At 35.7% G+C, this 14,044-nt stretch overlaps 1 protein-coding gene and 1 long non-coding RNA gene across 6 annotated transcripts in view; one reads left to right on the forward strand and one right to left on the reverse strand.

The window, feature by feature from the left end:
• Positions 1 to 3,619, reverse strand: part of LOC116185053 — a 77,609-nt gene extending 73,990 nt beyond the window's left edge. The window contains exon 1 of the long non-coding RNA XR_004149779.1: positions 3,135 to 3,619. This is a non-coding gene — a long non-coding RNA (uncharacterized LOC116185053). The remainder of the gene's footprint in view (positions 1 to 3,134) is intronic.
• LOC102676218 overlaps positions 1 to 14,044 on the forward strand; it is a 127,418-nt gene that overhangs the window by 92,960 nt on the left and 20,414 nt on the right. Inside the window, exons 1-2 of one of the 5 annotated variants that reach the window (XM_006611554.2) lie at positions 5,938 to 5,955; positions 8,325 to 8,383. The exons of 3 other annotated variants lie outside the window; for them this stretch is intronic. The gene's annotated coding sequence lies outside the window, so the exon portion shown is untranslated. Of the gene's footprint in view, positions 1 to 5,937; positions 5,956 to 7,826; positions 8,384 to 14,044 lie in introns of those variants that run through there. One more of the 5 variants, XM_006611553.2, reaches the window with a different exon arrangement.

Here is a 14,044-nt window from a genome sequence, read left to right on the forward strand (position 1 = left end):
AGTTCAAATTTATCCTACGAGCTACTCGATCCCATCGCTACCAGTGTAGTATCGCAGGACAGACATACGACCGCAAAGGATTAACACCGTCCACTCGAACAAATTGGAAAATTTCCAGACTCCTCCCCCTTAATGAAAAAAAACACGGGTGATCGCACGATTGAACTCCGTTACTCCCGGGTGTTTCTTTTCCATCCGTGCGAATCCATTAAGTCGTTTCGAGATGAACAAAATGGAAGTAAAACAAAAAGGAGGCGAATGGAATATCGCGTTTCCCCGCTCGGTCCAAATATACCGGGGTTTATGCGCTGTGAAACGCGCGCCGACCGAGAAGTTTTTGTCGCGTAACGGCTAGACGTCTTTTGCTTCTTTCCCCCCTCCCCTCCTCCTCGACGTACGAGAGTTAAACGTGTTTTGGCTCGAGCTAAGGCGTTCTCGACCCTGTTGCACGAAATCAAGCTATGATTCCCCCGTGAAACGCTCTTTTGTAGCGAGAAACTGTTCCAGAAGAACGTTTTCAAACTTTCCAAAGTTGTGCCTTTGAAACCCGGCAACTTGTCTATGGTAACGAGCCATCGTTCCACTCGCTTGCGCCGACACATCGACTCGCGACGCGATGTCTTCCCATTGTTCCTCAGGTGTCTCTCTCTCTCTCTTTCTTCCTCTCTTCGACTCTGCATCGAATCCCTTCTCTCTCTCCAGCCTTCGAATCTGTCTTCTGTCTCTTTCTCTCTCGAGCTCTCGATATTATTCCCTTCTCCCGCGAGAAAATTACGAGCAACTGGACGAGATACATAGGAGCATCGTGCTCGAGGCGTCAGCCACCATTAAGGGAATCGAGTGTTCTCCGTTCTGCGTTCTCACAACGCGTGGAATGAAAGTTGGTGAATCACAACAGGAGTCTTGACAAACGGCGAGAGGCGGTCTGGAATCCGCTACAAATCCGCCGGAGGCGCGATTTATTTACGCTCTCCAGTCTCCACTCTCCGGCGCGCGTGATGCACGTAGAGGAAAGATAGGGCAGAGTTGTTGACGCACGTACAACTATTTTATCTCCGCTTTTGTCCCCGGTGCTAATTTCAACGATGGCCCCACCGACCTCGCCCAACCCCTTAATTAGAATATCCAACGCCCCGAGCCGGGATTTAATATCGTTAATCGAGAAAACGAATTCCATTGTAGGAGAAGACGAGTGAGCGAGAATCGGCAACGTGTGCTTGTTAAATCGCTCCACGTTTTTTAATTACGAATGACGACCAAGTTGGCCGCATTTGTCCGTTTGCGATACTACTGGTAACGCGTTAGAGGACGTGGAAGAAAAATTGTTCGATTTGCATTTTTAATTATCGTTTCGTTTCTTCTTTAAAAAAGAACCGAGGTTTTGTCGAAATTAATTTATAACTCGGATAAGAGTTATATATTGTATCCTCTTACGCGTGTTTAACTAATAAATTGTGTTGTTAAAAGTAATAAAAAAAGTTTTCAGTTTTACAGAGATTTTGCAAGAATATGATCGTAATATGGAAAAGAGTTCATTTTCTATAAAAAAAATCAAGAGGAGGTCTTGTTCGAAGGATAATATTGGATTTATTTGTAAAATCGTTGAATTGAATGCTCAATAATTCTGTTCCTTAATTGTACGTAATCATTCAGAATTTCCATTCACGTGTAACAAGGCATCATAGACACCAATTACAGTGGTTAATGATGTTCGGATTGTACCCGTTATATTCGCATGATACCATGTCCGAAACGTTAGACCAGTGGTTGATAACTTATGTTATTCGAAACATTAACATATTCTCTAAAATTATGAAGGTATAATTTTCTCTTTCCTATTACGTAAAACTATAATTTTTAATAAAATGATCCAGAATAATAATAATTTCTTAAAAAATTAGAAAAGGAATATAAAATAATAAAATTATTACTAGATTTTTCTGTATTTTTATTAATATCTTCAAATTATTCCAAATCATAATTTAAATAAATGAATCATTTACTTTATATTCATTTATTTTCATTCAATCTTATGATTTTAGTTAATACCGTGTATATTTTTTTTTATAATTAAAAAACAATCTCGTGATTTCGCAAAGGTTAAGAACTACTGGTCTAGAAATTCGCATGGTTGCATAAATTTGCTCGCTGCAAGCAACCGATTTTCAGTCGCAAGTGTTTGCAAGAGCCTTGGCGCATTGAAGAAGTTTGTTTAACTCAAACACAAGGATAATTTGTTGGTTATAAAATGGTTTGGCGGTCGGTGAAATATCGTAGTCACGAAACTCGTATAAAATTTTATTCAATTCCCGAAGTCAACAAAACTTGTTCAATTTTCCTTATTGAATATAAAATAACCAAAAAATAAAGGTTAGCCATTAAGCAATGTCGGATTTTTTTCTGTAAGAAACCGTTTCTGTTAAAAAAAAACTTTCTAACCTATAAAACATACGTTTAAACGTATGATATTTTAATATTAAAAAAAATATTTAGTTATTATTTGATTCAATTTTTTTTACCATTTATTTTAAGTTGAAAATGAACAAAGAGAAGATGTGCAATTATGCTTTAAAAATAATAAAATTATGCTAAATAGAATAGTGTAGAATAAAGAGGAGATGAGAGATATAAATTATAATTATTATTCTTTTACTTGTGTGTAATGAACGTTTATTGTAATTAAAATAATTGCTGGGATACACGTACTCGTTATTAACACTATATCTTTCGTACTTTTTATCGTGAACTACAAAGAATAAAATAAACTGACAGGAACAAAGAAAAAGGTTTCTATGCTTATCACTGCCATCTGGTTGTATCCTATGGCAATTGAAAAACTGCGTCGCAGTTTATAGGAAACAAAATTTGTGATATGTTCAATGATGACAGTGTGAATGACAGAATCGTACAAAAATATTTTAAAAAATAATGAAAATTTTAATTTTATTCATGATATATATCATAGCATATCTATTGAGATCGTCGACGATCATATTTCTAACCTAACAATTTCTATTCTAAACGTTCTGCGTTATACCGCACGAGAAATTATCGAAATATCGATATTTGAGAATAAATAATTCAGTTTCTTACAGAAAATTTCGACATTACTTTTATATAATAGTAAAACTAACCTTTTTCGATGATTTCTTTTAAATGGTTATTCATTTTTCTAACTTTTCACGACAATCGATGCATTGAAAGGGCACTGGATATTGCGATGCTTGAATATAGGTAAAAATATCAGTCCAAAGTTTCACCATTCACGGGAAGAATTCCCATCGTGATAAATTGGCAAAGTTTAAGAATCAGTCCCCTAATTATTGGAATTTACTCAAGTACACCACAACTTCAAACTTTATTGTTTTCCGAATAAAAGTTATACCGAAAACGTCGAACGTCTGCACTTTTCAAACAAATAGTTAAAAAACAATTTGAGCTTTAAATTCGATAAAAAGAGAGAATATTTCTGCGTTTTTCACTACGTTTTACGTCACAAAGTTTCGCAAAGAATATCACGAGACGAGACGAGTCGAGTCACGTTAATGGCGGAATCACGTTCCGTCGTTTCGACTGTCTGAATCGATTTGTCTGAATCGATAATCGATCGCGGAGTTGCAATAATATTCCACTAGAAATTCACGAATTTAGAAATATCGCTATCGATAAAATTATCGATAAATATTAATAATATGAGAATAATATCGATATTCAATATATTTCGAATATTCGATACATTTCTCTTGAATTTAGAGGTGTGACTGTCGGTAAAGACGATAACGATGAATATTAATAACAATAGAATAGAATATCGATATTCGATATATCGATAATATTTTATAATATTAAAATGTCGTTAAAACGCATAAAAACAAAAGTAATAATATATTAATTATAATAAAATTATTCAAATTAATAAATGAATTCTTATTTAAATTATATATATATATAAATTAGTATATTTTTTATCTTAAAAAAAATTTCGATATTGAAAATTATATATGTATATTAGAAATATAGTAGGTATATACATTTTTTCAAAATTATATCAATTAATATTAATTTAAATTTCAATCTATTTACAATCTATACGTGCATCCTTTGAAATATTGTTACTTCATGTTAATCTATTATATATTAGAATTATTTTTTGATTAATATAATATTTACTTATTTGATTTTTTTTTTTTTACATTTTTTCCAATCAAATATCTTTATATTAGAGATACAAATAAAAAATTATTTTCATACATTTTCAGATTCTTTCAAGATAATAAAATTGGAAAAATATACAAATAATATTAATAAAAATTTTGAATAATTTTATTACAATTAATGCAATATATATACAAATACATTTTTCCTAACCTTATTCGTTTTAAGAATATTTCAATATTGATATTATTATCAATATATCATTATTAATCGATATGATTGAAAATTTCAGATTTCAGATTTCAGATTTCGTTTTTTTCCATAAAAAGAAAACACATTTATACGATTTAATATAAAATGAAACATATTCATATCATTCTTTGCCATGGAAATTGATATATCGTACTGATTTCCAACCAAAAGTAATATATTTCACTTATAGAGATAAAAATGAATACATTTGGAATGTTGCCTACGAAGAGAAGTATATTTCGACCATTTACTGAAATTTTACTTTGAGTGACCTATCATGTACAGTACCGTATTTCGTTTATAACGATGAAAAAGAATCGCATTTGTATATTTGTCTATGAAATATGATATAATCAGAATTTAGTTCTGATCTGGTCGTAATACGTACATACATTGCCGAAAATGTCCAAATGTAATCTTGTTTCCTGGCAAAACGGCGAAATACATTATTTCCCATGACAAAGCATGTTATTCGTTACAAGAAACAAAATTGATGGCTTGCCGCATAAATATTGTGCGTTCACATTTTGTGAAATTTAATTTTTTATACATAATGAAAAAAAATTACATTTACACCTAAAAATAATATTTATATTATACATATCTAAATCATATTATTATTATTATTGCATCTTCAATGAATCGTACGATCCGATTATTTATTATTAATAATTCTTTCGTTTATTTTTCATTATTATTTTCAGCTTCAACTTTTGAACTCCTTAAATCATTTCATACGCGGAATAAATTATTCCAAAAAAAGAAACGCGTGCATAAGAGAAAAACACTCCCATACTCCATACTACAAAAATTAAATCTCTCTCAAAAGAAAATGGACGCACAATATTCGCATATCTCCCTCCCCTCTTCTTCGAGCTACTTTCCTTTCGAGGCAAAAGTGGCTCGAACGAATCAACAACAACAACAACAACAACAAACGACGATCCATCGACGCCAATCGATACACAGCCGCTCCCCCGATCTCGATTGGTGGAAGCAACGGCGCGTATCGCCACGACACGTGGCCGATTCCAAGAAAGCCGCCGCGCATCCACTATGCAACGAGTTTAGCGAATTTCCGGCGCATAACCAGTCAACGTCCGCGCGCCCTCCGTTTCCTCCCACCTTTCGGTTAATCTACCGCCGCCGACATCGCCGCCTCCACCACCACCACCACCACCACCACCATCATCTCCGTCCCTGCGATATTGCGGACGTTGTTCGCCAAGCGTCTGCGCGGATCGCCAGCTGCTCACCACGCGAATTTAAAAGCGGGCAGTGCGCGGTGAACGCTGCGAGTTTCACCACAGTCGACCTCCTCCGGTCATCCGCGGACGTCGCTCCACCGGTTGCAGTGCGAGTTCTCGAACCCGTTGCGTTGTTGCCCTTAATGTCGTACAAGTGTTGTGTGAGAATCCCCCTCGTGTGAATTCACCTCGAGAATTACACCACAGGACGTGATGGGGAAGAAGGAGGAGGAGGAAGAGAAGGAGGAGGAGGAGGAGGAGAAGGCCACCAGCATAATTAGAGGCTACCAGCATCCAACAGATGAGTATCCATTTGACAGATCGAGGAGGATCTTGTTGTTCACGCTTGCATGATAATCGGGCGGAGTGTGTTTTTTTTTTTTTTTAAAGAAAAGAAAAGAATGGCGTTTAGAGGGATGCAGCTGGTCAGAGGCCGTATCAGAGTTTACACATGGAACGGAACCGAGGCCGCTGAAATCCGGGGAAAATCTGCCGCTACTCGCATCGATAAGTAGAGAGATTCGAACTGAAGGGATGAGAGAGAGAGAGAGAGAGAGAGAGAGAAAATCCGGCCGTAATACAGAGACTTTTAGCACGAAGCCGAGAGAATCTCCGTCCGTCTTTAGAATAAATGATCCTCGACGTCGAACAGCACCGCACACGCTTCGTTTCCCGTTTTCATCTTTCCTCGACGAAGAAGCATCGATCAAGGCTCGTAAAAATGGACGACTTTTGGCACGGAAGCCCCTCGATGCATCCTTTCCCTTCCACCTCCCCCCTCCCCCTTTTTCGTTTGCGTTTTTTGCGTTCTTCTCTCTTCTTCTTTAACACGCTTCATCTTCTTGACCCCTCTCTTCGTTCGTTTCTTCGTACACTCTTCTTTCTTATTTCTTCTTCTTCTTCTTCTTCTTCTTCTGCTGTGTTCTTTGTTCCTTTCTTTCTTTTTTCTTTTTTTTTTTTTTTTGTCTGTCCGTTGAAGGAAGATTTTTAAGGTTTTCATTATTCCAAGTTTACGTATTTTGATATTGCTTACGTGAGTGATCGTAGAAATGATCAAGAATTTTATTGTAATGTTTCTCCGAGAATTTAAGGTTTCCTCGATACGGAATCTCCTCGTGTATTTCGCGTATTGCTTTTGGATTTTCGGATCGGCAAGAGGTATGGCTCGTGGTGTTTCGTGAAGTAATGCAATGTTGTGGATGGCTTCTTAAAGGAGGATAAGTGGATATTAGATAATGAGCGTTCTCGTTTTTTTTTTTTCTTTGAATAAACGTTTAAGTGTAATTTTAAAATATATCTTATTAAAAGAAGGATTAGTCGAGATTATTTGTTATTCAAGATTCGAAAAAGGAGGAAATAGGAATTATATTATTATCAGAATAATTTTGTTTGCCAATTATAATTTCGTTTATTTGTAAAATTTCGTGCCAAGAGTTGAATCGTTTGACCAATTATATACGATCAAAATAATTCACATTCAAAAATACATTAATTTTATTGGAATTCTCTTTGATCTTTAAGAATTCTCCCGTATATTTGATATGAAAATATACTTCGATTATAGCAATGATCTTGCAAAAAGAGCGTTTGGTTTACTGATTTATTGGTTGAAATTCGGAATAACGATAATATCGTTATCTTTTATTCTTTTGTGAAAATATATCATTACAGAATGAAATATCTTTCGAGAGTTAGAGTTAAAGTTTTACGTTTGGGCTCGAAACATGATTGACACGAAGCACTTTACATTAATGGTAATGAACTCAACTCTACTACACCATTGATCATTACTTCTTACGAACTGTAAGTGGCAAGTAATTCCTTTACTTTCACTTGCTTCGAAATGGATTAAACGTGTATCGAAACTGCTACTTAAATTAATAATTTGACTAATTATAAGTAAAACTTTAACGCGTTTCATTAACTGTTTGTCGAATTCAAATAATAATTTGATTAATCAAACGTGAATAATTAACTGTGAATACATGCAACCAACGTATTTCACAAAGTTGTTTACATTCCGCTGAACACGTATGCTGAAAATGATTAATTCACAATTTTGCAATGCCTTTCTATTACCATATATTCATATTTAAAGATCGTTTAATTTTTACCTGTTTCATAATAAAAAAAATTCACAAATATTATTCGATGAATATATTCTTCGTACAATTGATCGCACGCATTTTTTCATTTTCTCCAAATTTAACGCGAATAATTCGCTCATCGATGAATTGCGGAAAGAGAATCCTTAGGGAACACGTACACGACGAGAATAATATATTGGAAAAATTCGCGGTGAACACGACTTACATCCAAAGAATCTTAAGCAATAGAAAATGCACGATCACTTCCTTTCTTACGTTTCCGTTTTTTTCCTTTTCTTTCTTGTTTTTTTTTTTTTGTTATTCCCTTTATCTAGATCCATTCGTCTTTTCCTCGAACGAAAAGGAAAAAGAAAAAAAAAAAAAAAAAAAAAAAAAAAAAAAAAAAAAAAAAAAAAAAAAAAGAAACTACTATTAAGGAGCACCATTCTTCGCGTTCCACGCATCTCCACCGACTATATAGCTCTATCGGCTTTTCATCGCGCAAAAATGAAACAAAAAGGCGAAATTTACTCTCGACCAGAGCAAGAAGACGACGCGTCATTCTCCTTTTTCGTTCGCGCAGGATGCATCGGTTCTGCTCCGGAACTCACCGCCATAACGCCGACGAGACTTTGGCCAAAGGTAATCTTTCTTCTTTATCGATCGGTCAGGATCTGTCCATATATTTATCGACCGAGTTATTAACTATAAATAGTATTTAAGATTCTTTTTCTTTTGTAATAACAGCGAACGATTGGACGAGAGTATAGCTAGAAAAAGTTATTGTATCCTTGTGACCAAAGGAAAAAGAAAGGAGATAAGTTATAAAAACAACTCTAGAGCGGGATATTTGTAGTAACATTTTACAACGTAAGTATTTTGTCAAATGCATCGTGATGCTTCTCGAATAACGATTCTTAATAAGAAATATCAAACACGATTTTCTACGGAAAAAAAATCGAACCATATATGATTATTATATTACATCGTTTCGAGTCAAAGTGATTTTTCACCCTATTTTCCCATTTGTTTCTCACCACCTTGATAAATATAATACGCGTAATCTTCATCGATTCTTCTCGTTTTTCCCTTTAACTCTTTACATTTACCGAATATATGGTTCGATATCGACTCGAATAATAATTCCGATACTTTCGGTATTACATACGTGAGACCGATACAGCCCGATATTATGACACATACTGATAGCACATATCGATTCCAGACCTCTTACTCTTCAATACATCACGAACCTTCAAATAACAACCCCCTGGGCAAAAAAGTACTCGATCATTCTCTAAAATGTGAAATAATAATTTTTTCCCAAAATATCGAGGAATCAGGTCATGGTTCATGAAAATCGTTAAAAAAAAAAAACCACGATCATCATCCTCCTCTTCAAAATACAAAATTTTCGTTCCAACGAAAACTTCTCTTCAAAACGAGGGCGGAGGATTCTCGCGTTGGATGCGTTACTCGCCCCTCCCTCCCTTTTCAGGGGGGAAGAGGGGAGCGGATTATAATTCTTCGCGCATTTTCGACGGACCCGCCACCAGGATAATTGCGAAATCCTGTAACGAGGAGGTTGAAAACGCCCCCGCCCGCCCGTTTTGCATCCACCATTTTGCTCCTAGCCTTCATTAATCTCGCTGACCTTTCCTCAGCGCGACCTGTCCTCCCACTTAAACACTTCTCGGGGAAAATATTTAGCAAACTTCCATTCCGCCACAGGTTGCAGAGATTCGGTGTGAAAACAGCGAGGAGCGAACACACCGTTTCGAATCGAAGCTTAGTCAGCTTAGCAGAGATTAAACGCCTCTCCCCTCTCGTTCGCACCCCAATTCTCCGATCTGATGAATTAGTTTTCGGCTTTGTCTTGCTTCGCCGTCGAGGCAGAGGGCATCGTAGATTACACGGTCACTGGCCGTGCAAAGAAAAAAGAAATTAGGGACATTTTCAACGTAGCTTGTTCTCTCCCTCTTTCTTTCTCTCTTAGATTAGACAAACATGCATAATCCGTATATAATCAGGATAAATCGGCATTCGGTGTGAATTGTTCCAAGTTCAGAGAAGTTTAAGATACGTTCTTATCCATAGATCTGTGATGCCAAAACGTTTACTTTTTACTACGCGTAATATTTCATTACTTTACATTCGACCGATTTTACGACCTCGCTATATCTCCTGTGTGTGTATAAAGTGTAACTCGCGCGACTTTTAAACTTTTATTCCTTCGGTCTTGAGTGATATTTATGAGTTTTTTTTTTTTTAATCTCGTAAGATTTGATTTATAAGAAAGAAATAATATCTTAATCATCCTGTACGGTTTGTTTTACATTTATTCTTTGATTTATTATATATATGTATCGTGGTTATTTTAAAAAGAAAAAAGAAACAAAAAGTGGAAGCAACGATTCTTTTACGCGATCATAATTTTTATTACGATGATGAAAATTTTTAACGTCGTTGAAGCGGTTATCAGATGTTATATTCGCAGCGGCGATGGACGGTTTGCAGTACGTGTTACAAATTCTGAGAAAAGACCCGATCGAACGAGGCTTGTTCCGTTAAGGCCACTGACACTCTCGAATACCGTGGCTTCGCGACATTTGAATATTTTCAAAGAATATTTCCCCTCTCACTGACAAGAGAATATCGGTGATTGATGACGACACGAAATTCTTAACGAAATTCGGGCAAATATAGAACTCTTGCACCGCAACCAATGCACCTCAAATGCGATTATTTTAAAGTATTTCGATAAAAGTGTCTAGAAAAAATATATATATATATATACGAATGAAGAATATTTAAGAAAAAAAGAAAGAGGAGATTTATCAGATATTTCGTAAATTATAATTTACATAAAAGAATGTTGGAAGGAAAAAAAAAGAGGAAAAGAGATAAAAAGGAATTCTTATTCTTTGCCTGATGAACAACACGGCGAAAATTTCACGAAGCGCATATAAGTCACCAATATTCCCTGGTGGGTTTATCTTTTTAAATCTGACTTTATCCAAACGTGTCTCTTGAATTATTCGCGAAACGTGGAGAATTTTTCGACCTCTTCCTGTTACAAGATTCAGTCAACGATCAAAGAGGAATGCACACACGGCGGCGTACACGTTTCCTCTACCTTTTTTCCTCCTCTCCCCCCTTTTTCTTCTTCTTCCTCTTCTTCTTTTTCCTCGCAGAGGAAATCGTGGCTCGTAGAGGTCGAAGAAAAGCGTCTGACGTGTTTGCATTTCGCGGAATGGAGGAGGGGGTTGCTAAAAGATGCGCGATTAACGGGAGAAGTCAGTTGCCTGATAAGATTAGAGGAGGGAAGGCGAGACGAGGGGAGGATGGGGGGCGTTTAAGTGGAGAAATTTTGGAGAATGGGCGGTGATGAGCGAGAGAGAGAGAGAGGAGTCGACAATGGAGAGAAAAAGTTGAATAAGCAAGGCAAATATTTTCCAATGTTAGGGTGGTAAAAGATGGGCGGGGGAGGGGGCGAACTGGGAAAAAGTAACGCCTTTAAATCGGTAAACCGAGTCGGAGGCAGAGTTTAAATATCCACGCAAAGAATTTCGACTTTTGCCAAAGTGTAAAGTGTATTTCGAAGAGTTGTTGGCAAAGTTTTGCCATAAATTGTTTATTTCATAACAGAATTTACGATGGATTTCCTCGAAAAACAGACTTATAGTAATGGTAACAAATGGAAATGTCCCTCTTTTCAAAATTGTGTGAATACAATCGAAGCTCTTTCAACTATTTTTCCCCCTCGTTTCTTCAATTCCATTTTCGCATTAACAAGTGAAAAATATAATCCTTAAATTTCTGTTTGATTAAATCTACCAGTTAAAATATTTCGAAAACTTAATTTGAAGCTTTGGAAGGATAAAAATGAAGAAGGAAAACTTGACGCACGTAAGTTATCGAATTATTTGAATTCTTGCTAAAGAATTATCGATATTTAAACTATCATAACTTCGTGAAAAAAAAAAAATTCGAAGCCTCTTTTTCTTTCAGAATCTCTTCTTAATACAATTTCTTCGTCGTACGATCCTTTTAATCCTATTATTCTCACGATAAAAATCCAATGTTCTACAATAACGAGAAAATAATTGAAAATAAAATGAAAGAAATTCGAAGGAAATGTTTACATTTAACTTTTTGACTCGAAGAGAAAAAGAAAAATACAAATTCATCTCGAAAGAATGATTAATCCATCCTTTTCTTTTTCTTTTTTTTTTTTTTCTAATTTTAAACACTAGAGAACAGATCCACATATCCCGATAACACGATGAAATTTCATTACAGGCACAAGTAATGCGGAGGATTTTCCTCCGATTGTTTCTACGATTTGTTTTAATAAAATGTATCCCCGCCCGTTCATTCGTCCATCGTCCATATATCAAGGGCTATTAATTTAATGGGGGTTGGAAATTGAATGTGAAATGAAAATTCAACGAGCCAGGTTTTCTCATACCTATTACGCGTACGATGATCGAACGTTATCGATTCCTCGTGTTCCCAAGCACGATACCAGTAATTGATAGATCGTGCTCGAAACCGCTTCCTCCGACGAATGGAATCATTGCCATGTAAATTAGGGAATTATACGGGGTTGTTTCTCCACTGCTGCTGGTTCTATATATATTATCCATCGAAAAATGATAAAAAAAAGAATTTGTTCGAAAATTATAATTTAATAAATACACTCCTTGTGAAATGTATTCTTTTACAACGATATTAAAATCTCTCTGTTTAAAAATTTATAAGAAATAATCGCTTTCGAGCAATCGATATTAAACACGGTGTTCGTGATAAACATCGTAACTCATTAGAAGTGTTCATTAGAGGTGTTTTCACGAAGAATTTTGCGGCTGCACGCGCGGGGATCCTGCGGATAATTCGATTATAATTAACGTGATGGGAGAGAGAATAATTGCGAAATTTTCACGGTGATGGCCGATACTTTTGTATCCTCCTGGTGTGGAAAACTAGGCATAACTCGCATTCGGGAATTATGGGGTGGCAGGAAAAATGCAGTGAATATCTCTCTCCACTAATAATGTTATACGCGCCGTTTAATTTGATTTCGGATTATGACGATTCATTCCACAAATTTGTAACAGGATATCGTGATATTGTTATTGTATACAAAAGCAAAATGAAAAATATTAATTCTATAATACTAATCCAATTTTTAATTTCAGGCTTACACAAAATTATTTGGATCAAGAAATTTGAATCGAATCATTTTGAAAAATTGTAGAAGATATATATATATGACAAAAGATTGTATTTTCCACGCGTTTTAATTTTTAAAAACGTTGGTAGAAAGAAGAAGAAGAAAATAGAAGAAATTTTAAAAGTAGCCCGTTCGTAGTAATTTCATCACATTCGTCACAAAGGGATAATCCGTGAGACGGGAGATAGGAAGTCGAAGGTGGGAAAATTTCTCGAGTCTTGGCATCGATCAGATGCGGAGGGCGGGCGACATCTCGCGATAAACGCGTTTCCTCTGTCGGCGATGGAATTTTATTAGCTTTTCTTCGCGGGGCGCATCGTTTGACGGAACAGCGGCCTTGAACGGGAAAAAAGAACGGACACCTGGAGAATAAAAATTAAAACGGTGAAAAATAGCCTTTCGAGAGGATTCGAAAAACGATCGAATTAACAAATTCGCTGATAACGATCGAAATTACCCGTTAAACGATCCATTTATCACTCGAGTTACCGGCGCAGTCACGTCCCGAATATATTCCCGAATATCGCTTTTCCCATAAAGCGAGTCAAATATCGCGCGTCCAAAATGAATTCTCTGAACGAAACTGGTGCAAACTCGTAATTATTTGTTATGCATGGATATTTTCACGGGCTTCGATTTAATTTTTACATTGCGTATGTTCAACGTATAAAATGATATAAATGTGTGGAATAATTTTCGTCTGTTTGTCGATCGTTTCGAACAATTTTCTCCTTCCTTTTTTTATTTTTTTCTTTTTTGGTTTTAACGTGATATCGTCTCAAATATCTGTGTATGGATTAGGTATTATCTTTATTTTCTGATCTATCTGATATGTATTACACCGTCTCGATTGGCCAACTGGATCGAATAAAATGCGAAAGAAGAATACTAAGCAAAACGATTATCACGATATTCTATTGAAAGACTGTGGCTTCGAGCCAATTTGAAAATAAAGGAAAGGAACGGGGAGGAGAAGACAGTTTGGAGCCAAGTGAATTGGAAAATTGTTGAGTAATTGAAGATCGTCACCGTTTGAAACAAAAAAAAAAAAAAAAAAAAAAAAAAAA

The sequence above is a fragment of the Apis dorsata genome, unplaced genomic scaffold (genome assembly GCF_000469605.1).
Source record: "Apis dorsata unplaced genomic scaffold, Apis dorsata 1.3 scaffold_89, whole genome shotgun sequence".
NCBI classification, from domain to species: Eukaryota; Metazoa; Arthropoda; class Insecta; order Hymenoptera; family Apidae; genus Apis; species Apis dorsata.